Here is an 8,876-nt window from a genome sequence, read left to right as displayed (position 1 = left end):
AGTCAGGCAAAATCATCTAACACAAAGTCTGTTTTATGATAAAGTATCAAATGTCTGGCTACTGCACTGAAAGTGACCAACAGGATGGTCGTAGGGGGCAGAAGTGTTGTAAATGTATCTGTTGCTCACCTCTTGTGTCAGCTGACGGGGAGCTGTGGCTCACTGCCACTGTCCAGCACGGGGAGAAAGGATCCTCCCTCACATCGTTAACCCAGGAAAGATCAAAACTCAAAACTCAAAGTGCAGTTTCTACTTACAGCATATAGCTTTTGAAACATCATAAATAATGTCAAAAAAATCTTAAGTCAAACCATCCTAAATTGGGGACCAACTGTAGTAGGATGAACTATTATCACTTTTAATGGTAGAGTTCACATTATGCATTTACTATGATAATTTGCAAGTACACTGGACAGCCCATTCCAGTAATTTTTAGGGGAAAAGTAACAGTGCCCCTTGGGATTTAATGCAAGACAAAGCAAAGGGTTTTTTTCTGGATTGAAGAAGGTACAACTCTTACCTCCTTCTTCCTATCTGACTGTAAATTTTGTTAGAAAATAGAACAAAGGGAAGTTAAAACTTGATGAATGGAAAACAAAATATAGAGGCCATTATATATTTTATAAAAATAAGTGTAAGTTTTAAACAGTGAATAATCATGCATTATGACAACTGATTCAAGACAAGGGAAACAAATGATAACTGAAAAAGGCATATACACTTATCAAGTACTAACTATACTTTAAAGAGTATGTTTCCATGGATTCTGATGTAAACATATGATTCACAAGACTAAGTTTTTCTTAAGACTCACTTATTTTTAAACACATTTTTTTTTTTACTATTTTCCTTGTGAATAAGAAACCTTACTCTGGATTTCATCAAAATGTTATGCTTTAGGTGATACATCTTACATTCTGTTTACTAATGAAATATATATAGTGTTCTCAGAGACAGTTTCTCCAGCTAAAGAAAAAAAGAGTAAAATCTTACAAAATTTTTAAGGCCTAAAATTTATGAAGAAGGGTAATAAAACCATATGCAAGCTTATAGAGGATAACATTTTATAAAAATTAGAAATTAAACATATTCAAGCATTATACTTTGAAAACCACTTTAATTTATATTATACATAGAATGGATAAATTAAAGTCCATGGGTTAAAAAAAAATGCCCCTATGTATGTTTTTGGAAATGCAGCATTTTTGGAAGATAGCTATGCTCTTCATTTCTGTATTATCTGTGGTTGCTGTTATCCTGTAACTGCAGAGTTGAGTAGTGGTGACAGAGACCATTTGACCCGCGAAGCCTAACATCTTTGGATAGGCTACAACAAAACAATGTGCTGGTTCCTGTTTTAGACACGTATCACTTGACTTTTATGTTGCTAAATTCAAATGGATGGCAAATAAAATACAACAAATTCTGGTATAAACATCCAAAGAATTTTGGATTTACATTTTGCTGATGTTCTGCAATTTTCTCTTGTTTTTCTAATATTTTCAAGGAAATTCAAAATATTGATTCTACTAATCTCAAAATCACTCAAGTCCTATGTATGTGTTTGTGTATATGGTGGTGGCGGTGTTTTCACTAAGTTGTGTCCAACTCTTGTGACCCCCTGGACTGTAATCCACCAGGCTCCTCTGTCCAAGGGATTTCCCAGGCAAGAATACTGGAGTAGGTTGCCATTTCCTTCTCCAGGGGAGTGTCCCAACCTAGGGATTGAACCCAAATTAAATTTTTATTGAATATATTTAATTTCTAATTGAATCTGCATTGCGGGCAGATTCTTTACTGACTGAGCCACCAGGGAACCCCATTTCATATATATATGTGCATATGCATATATATGTACATATGTGTATATACATGTGCACTTCATATATATATGCATAAATGTGTGTATACATGTCTGAATAGTTCACTTCTGTCTCTGTGAAATATGCTTTTAATATTAAGCAAAAAGGCAGTTAACTTCTTTAACATTTAGTTAGGCAGACACCTAAGCTAGCTCCTTCCAATGGCAGGTATTGCTTTGAAAAACTCCCTCTTCTTCTGTAATACAGTTATTCTTTATTGATATTCAAATCACAATCTAAAGCTCATCATTCTAGTTTGGCATTCCCTTAAAGACAAGTGTCCTCAATGTGTCTTTATAGGGATTTTGCTTCCAGGATTAAATTTGAGTCCCGAACAGAGCATGTGTGATGTAAAAACAATGTTATGTTTAAACATATTACAATTTTAAATATGAAATAATCAGCTATTAATATATATTTAATGAATGTATTTATAAATAATATTAATGTATAAACTTAAAAGTAATGCAAGTGATAAGTTAGAAGGATTATTTTGTTGTTTTTAAAGTCCACTTTTTGGGCTGCCTAAGTTTCTTAGGCCACCAGTAAACTTTGAAAATTTTCTTTCAAATCTGTGGAAAGCAAAGAGATGAAAAGGAAACTCCATATCAGCTTATGAGAATGTACTTCTCTGATGATATAATCAGAGCAAATCTATAGACATTTTTCCTTAATAATTTAAGAGCATTTTTAAATAGGTGTGAAAATATACCTGGAAAAACACAGCCTAAATAGACAAGGATTTAGTACTCAAAACAACATAAAAAGTACTACCTGAGAATATTGTTGCAAGTGTTCATCTAGCTTTAAGGATGTTCATAAATAAGTGTAGAATGGTAACACATCAGAATCATTTTCATGACTTTCAGAGCTAACAGTCATATACTTATGCCATTCAGTCATCAATTCTCATGTTTCTACCATCAGTGCTGCAGTCTCTGAGGAAGAAGTAATAAGTAGCAATCCTTCTGTTCAAGGGCTTTGCCTCCTAATTAAGAGATAAATCTAAATGAGCATTTGCACAAAACCCCAAAGCATTAGCAAGAAATTTTTTAAATAGCCTTTTAGAGAAATATGCCATGGCAATAGTTTTAAAATATTTTCCTACTATAACCTAAATATGTTTTATTTTATACCCAGGCATACATACACAGACATACAATCACTCAAATGTCAAGAAACAACATCTATTTTTAGCTCTAGTAATACACTGTATTCTGTTCAAGTTGATGTCATTTTTGGTACAATTGTCAAAAACCTTAAGCTGATAACATGAGTTGTCAATGGGTTTGAAGAACAGTGCACTGAGATTTTATTAAGGACCTAAATATTTTCAGATAAAGAATTGGCCAATAGGGTATACAAGAAACATAAATGAGTTCAAAGCTGCAAGATCTTGATGAGCCTTGCAGTTCTGCAATGTACTGATTTTATGAGCTATTCTAAGTCAATCAACTTTGGAAACTTAGTTTCTCATCTATAAAAACAAAATAAAATTTTGTCTATCCCACTGAATATAGCATTTATGGAAATAAATGATGATAACAGATATGGAAGCATTTTGTAAACTGTAATGTAACAAAATTTACAACTTATTTTGAATGTTTAAATAACTAGGAATAAACCAGATTACAATATTCAGTTTTTAGAGACTTGAAAGTAGTTTTACAAGAATTTTAACTTCTCAATTTTTATCATTAAAGAAGATATTCTGAAGCAACTAGAGGAAAGCACTGGTTTCTTGAGGGAATACATGTGAGAGTGTAGAAGTGTGGAACAGCAGCAGCCCATGTTGTCATCAGAGGGGCAGTGAAATTTCCTATCTCTAGTAGTGTTAGGGCTGCCATAACAAAGTCCTACAGACTGAGAAGTCTGAACAGCACTTTTTCTTTTTCTTCTTTTTTATAGTTCTGGAGCCTCGAAGTCTGAGATCAAGGTGTTAGACATGGTTGGTTTCTTCCATGCTCTTTCTCATTGACTTGTAAATGGCTGTCTTCACCCTGTGTCTTCACATGGTGTTTTCCTGTGTGTGTGTGTTTCCTAATCTCCTTTCTTATAAGGACATGAGTAATACTGGATTAGGACCCATCTTAATGACCTTATTTTAACTTTATTACCTCTAAAGACCATATTTCCAAATATAGTAAAATTCTGAGTTACTGGTGGTTAAGACATCAACATATGAACTTAGGAGAACACAACTTAGCCTGTAACACCGTCTACTTTCTCTTTTGTTATGACTACTTATACTTTGTCATTTACTACCAAGGAAAACATGCTATTTATTTATGCATAATGCTTTGTGTACAACTGAATATCTTATTCATTTTTTTCAAGGGTTCAAAATTTAATTATTTCTGTGTTAGAAAAATGGGCATATCTCATTTATAATTTATTAAATTATACTATTTAATAAAATCAATTATTTAACAAAAATCATTCTTTAATGCTTCCTCTTAACAAAAGAAAACATATTTTTAAAAAGACACAGCAACTTGATTAGTTTCCAATCTTAAAATGGAGGCAGTAGTTGTTTCTTTGGAGATACAGATTTTTTAAATGAAATTAACATATTCAAAAAGTCAAATGAAGATCTGCGATAAAATATTAATATATTCACATGTTTAGAAGTAAATGAAAGATTTTGATTGCTACTAAATTTTGTTTCAAGTTACTTAGTTCCCCAGCTAAGTAAAAACATTTGTTTCCTTTTTTGAAGCATCCTAAGACTAATAAAAATTCATTTTAATTAGCCAGAATACATTGCTGCATTTTCAGCTACAGACACAAATGCATTCCCACAGTTTGAGACCATATAAAATTTTTATATTCTTATTTATAATTTGCATGTTTATATTAATACAAGACTCCTTTCCTGAGTGCTGCTGCCTTCTCTGCCGCCTCATGGCGGCCACTGGGATTCACCTGAGCCGCACACCCGCTTGTGTGGCCGTCCATGAGGATGGCCGGGCAGATGTGGTTGCAAATGACGCAGGTGACAGTTACTCCAGCTATTACTGGAGTTTTTTGCTTACTCGAAAAACGAAGAGGTTGTTGGGTTGGCAGCAAAACAAAGTAGAATAAGGAATATTTCAAACTCACTAATGAAAGTCAAGCATATCCTTGGCAGAAGATACACAGTGGTCCCAGGTCTCAGCCTGGGAAGCATCCTGCTTTTTGTGAAGAAGCTAGTCCTTTGTTACCAAGCCCAGTAAGACCCTTTGTAGCCCTTGGTCCAGTCCCCATCCTAAGCGAACTCCCAAAGTTGGGCTTTTCTCAGCCCTGGCATCCTGCCTCTTTGCAACCTACTTACAGGTAGCACCGTTTAACTTACTGCCACAATTGTCCTTACACTGTTCCTGTGACTTGCATTCTCCTGTGGCCTTCCAGCCAGAAATGCGGTCCTCAGACCTGGCTTCTCAGCATTTAGCCCAGAGAGGGAAGAAGCAGCTGGCTCTTGGAGATAGACTGGAGCACCTAGAAATTCCTCACACTTTCAGGTCGGCACTCCCCTGCCTGGGAGCCTCCTCCAGCTAACCTTTCTTCCCAGTCCACCATGGCCACTTCCAGTAGACGTGCAGGCATCCGGTGGTACAGACAGGAGATAAGGAGGCTTCCCTCCATACTAGGCAAGGCAGAGTCCATTCAGTGCCTGGAGACCGTGCATCAGAATGCAGATGTCCATCGAGCGTGTCCACGCGGATGGAGCAGGAAGACTTCTGCAGCACCGTGCTTTCAGTGCAGCTCCAAGTTCAAAGTCGGTTCAGTTCAGTTCAGTCACTCAGTCTTGGCCGACTCTTTGCGACCCCGTGGACTGCAACAGGACAGGCTTCCCTGTCCATCACCAACTCCTGGAGTTTACTCAAACTCATGTCCATTGAGTTGATGATGCCATCAAACCATCTCATCCTCTGTCTTCCCCTTCTCCTCCAATCTTCCCAGCATCAGGGTCTTTTCAAATGAGTCAGTTCTTCACATCAGGTGGCCAAAGTATTGGAGTTTCAGCTTCAGCATCAATCCTTCCAGTGAATATTCAGGACTGATTTCCTTTACAATGTACTGGTTGGATCTCCTTGCAGCCCAGGGGACTCTCAAGAGTTTCTCCAACACCACAGTTCAAAAGCATCAATTCTTGGCACTCAGTTTCTTTATAGTCCAACTCTCACAGCCATACTTGACTACTGGGAAAACCATAGCTTTGACTAGACAGTCCTTTGTTGTCAAAGTAATGTCTCTGCTTTTTAATATGCTGTCTAGGTTGATCAAAGCTTTTCTTCAAAGGAGTAAGCGTCTTTTAATTTCATGGCTGCAGTCACCATCTGCAGTGATTTTGGAGGCCCAAAAAATAAAGTCTGTCACTATTTCCATTGTTTCCCCTTCTATTTGCCATGAAGTGATGGGACCAGATGCTGTGATCTTAGTTTTCGGAATATTGAGTTTTAAGCCAACTCTTGCATGCTCCTCTTTCACTTTTATCAAGAGGCTTTTTAGTTCTTCTTCGCTTTCTGCCATAAGGGTGAAGTCATCTGCATATCTGAAGTTATTGATATTTCTCCTGGCAATCTTGATTCCAGCTTGTGCTTCATCCAGTCCAGCATTTTTCATGATGTACTCTGCATATAATTTAAATAAGCAGGGTGACAATGTAAAGCCTTGATGTACTCCTTTCCCTATGTGGAACCAGTCTGTTGTTCCATGTCCAATTCAAACTGTTGCTTCTTGACCTGCATACAGATTTCTCAGGAGGCAAGTCAGGTGGTCTGGTATTCCCATCTCCTGAAGAATTTTCCACAGTTTGTTGTGATCCACGCAGTCCAAGGCTCTGGCATAGTCAATAAAGTGGAAGTAGATGTTTTTCTGGAATTCTCTTGCTTTTTCAATGATCCAGTGAATGTCGGAAATCTGATCTCTGGTTCCTCTGCCTTTTCTAAATCCACCTTGAACATCTGGAAGTTCATGTACTTTTGTAGCTTGGAATGGAGAATTTTGAGCTTTACTTTGCTAGTGTGAGATGAGTGCAATTGTGCGGTAGTTTGAACATTCTTTGTTATTGCCGTTCTTTGGGACTGGAATGAAAACTGACCTTTTCCAATTCTGTGGCCATTGTTAAGTTTTCCACATTTGCTGACATATTGAGTGCAACACTTTCACAGTGTCTACAATTAGTATTTGAAATAACTCAACTGGAATTGTATCATCTCCACTAGCTTTGTTTGTAGCGATGCTTCCTAAGGCCCACTTGACTTTGTATTTCAGGATGTTTGGCTCTAGTCCAGTGATCACACCATCATGGTTATCTGGGTCATGAATATCTTTTCTGTGTAGTTCTTCTGTGTATTCTTGCCACCTCTTCTTAGTATCTTCTGCTTCTATTAGGTCCATACCATTTCTATCTTCTATTGTGTCCATTTTTCTATGAAATATTCTCTTGATATCTCTAATTTTCTTGAAGAGATCGATAGTCTTTCCCATTCTATTGTTTTCCTCTATTTCTTTGCATTGATCCCTGAGGAAGGTTTTCTTATCTCTCCTTGCTATTCAAAGTCCTGAAGGCCTTATATTTAAAGACCTATGTGGCCCACACGACAAGTATGGGTGACTCACCACACTTTCCCTTTTATGATATTGAAGTTGAATCAGCTTCTCTGAAATCAGATAGTGACTGATGCAGACAAGTTAATGGAGGACGCTGCTTAAGCCAAGAACAGTGACCTGAATTTAGCATCCCCTGACACCACGGTGGAGGAGGGGACCAGTATTCTGGGAGCAAAGCCTATTTTGAAAACAGTGAAGCAATCAGATGAGAATTGTCAGCTGAGGGTCAGTGACCAGATGCCAGAAACCAATGACCTCTCAGACTCCTGGGATGAATCCTTGGGTGCAGGGTGCTCTCAAGGGACCCCCAGCTACAGCAGCTCCCACCACCTTTTCAGTGGTGCAGCTGCCCCCTGTCAGAGCAGCCCCATTACCAGATTGACTTTGTCTGGTGAGCCCAGCTCCTGCTCCAGCTCCAGCCAAAACACTCCTCAGGTGGCCTCCACACAGCAGCCTCCAGCCTCCTCCTCCCGGGCTCCTTTAGTTTCTAGTGGGGATAGGCCTTTGACCAGTGAGCCCCCCGCAAGTGGCCCCAGCGAAGAAGGCAGTCAGTGGCCAGGACTACTGCAGCTGAGCCTGCAGAACACCAGAGGTTGGCATGAGAACTTTCAAAGCAGGAGCAAGAAAAACTGGACCAGCTGATTGCCATTGGCGAAGAGGCCAACAGTCAGCAGGACATTGCCAGCGAGCTCCACAGTGATGCAGTGGTCATGGTCAGACGCTTGGCCACAGCAATGGAAGAGGCAACCAGGGCTTTCCCGCTGGGACTTGAAAAATTGCTTCAGTGATTAATTTCAAACACTAAAAGTTAGGAGCTGATCATGCAAGGGTGTTTTTCCTACACTGGCAGAGCCTGGGTCCAACCAACAGCTCCTGCTACCCTGGCTCCTTTTCTGTGTCCTCAGACAAAAAAGAGTGGATGGACGGTTAATGTGTGGAGTGGCAGGGATGTGTGTGCTAGTGGCTGCTCCCAGGCATCCCCACTAGTTGAAAGACCTTTTAGAAATGCAAGGGGTGGCCCAGTAGAAGAAGGATGCAGCCAAGTCCACAGAGTTAGCTAGCCCTGGCTTTGTCACTGATAGGAAACACTTTAGTTTACCTCTCTACACCAGCTTCTTCAGCTACTAAACCTGCTTACCTCACAGGTTGTTGTGAGGATCAGATGGCTGAAATAGATGTGAAAGGGTTTAATATCACTATACGCATGTAAATTATTAAAGCATATGACCTTGTCCGAAAGAAGGCTGGTAGGACGCACAGCAGTTGATAAGATACAGAATTAGGGTTGTACACCATGACCTCATTGCTTAAATCTCTACTAGTTTACCTTGACTACTTCCTGGAATTTACAATCTTCATTTCTGAAAATCTCTCTGTAGTTCACTAGGCTAATGTAGACACAACATGTATTGGCCCCTT

General features: G+C 38.8%; 1 pseudogene; it reads left to right on the top strand.

The window, feature by feature from the left end:
• The first annotated feature begins 5,418 nt into the window (after positions 1-5,418).
• LOC133048154 (myb/SANT-like DNA-binding domain-containing protein 7) lies at positions 5,419-8,269 on the top strand (annotated as a pseudogene).
• The last annotated feature ends 607 nt before the right edge of the window (positions 8,270-8,876 follow it).

This window comes from Dama dama, chromosome 28 (assembly GCF_033118175.1).
Source record: "Dama dama isolate Ldn47 chromosome 28, ASM3311817v1, whole genome shotgun sequence".
NCBI classification, from domain to species: Eukaryota; Metazoa; Chordata; class Mammalia; order Artiodactyla; family Cervidae; genus Dama; species Dama dama.
The sequence above is the reverse complement of the archived record's forward strand: the minus strand, read 5'-3'. Positions and strand labels throughout refer to the sequence as shown.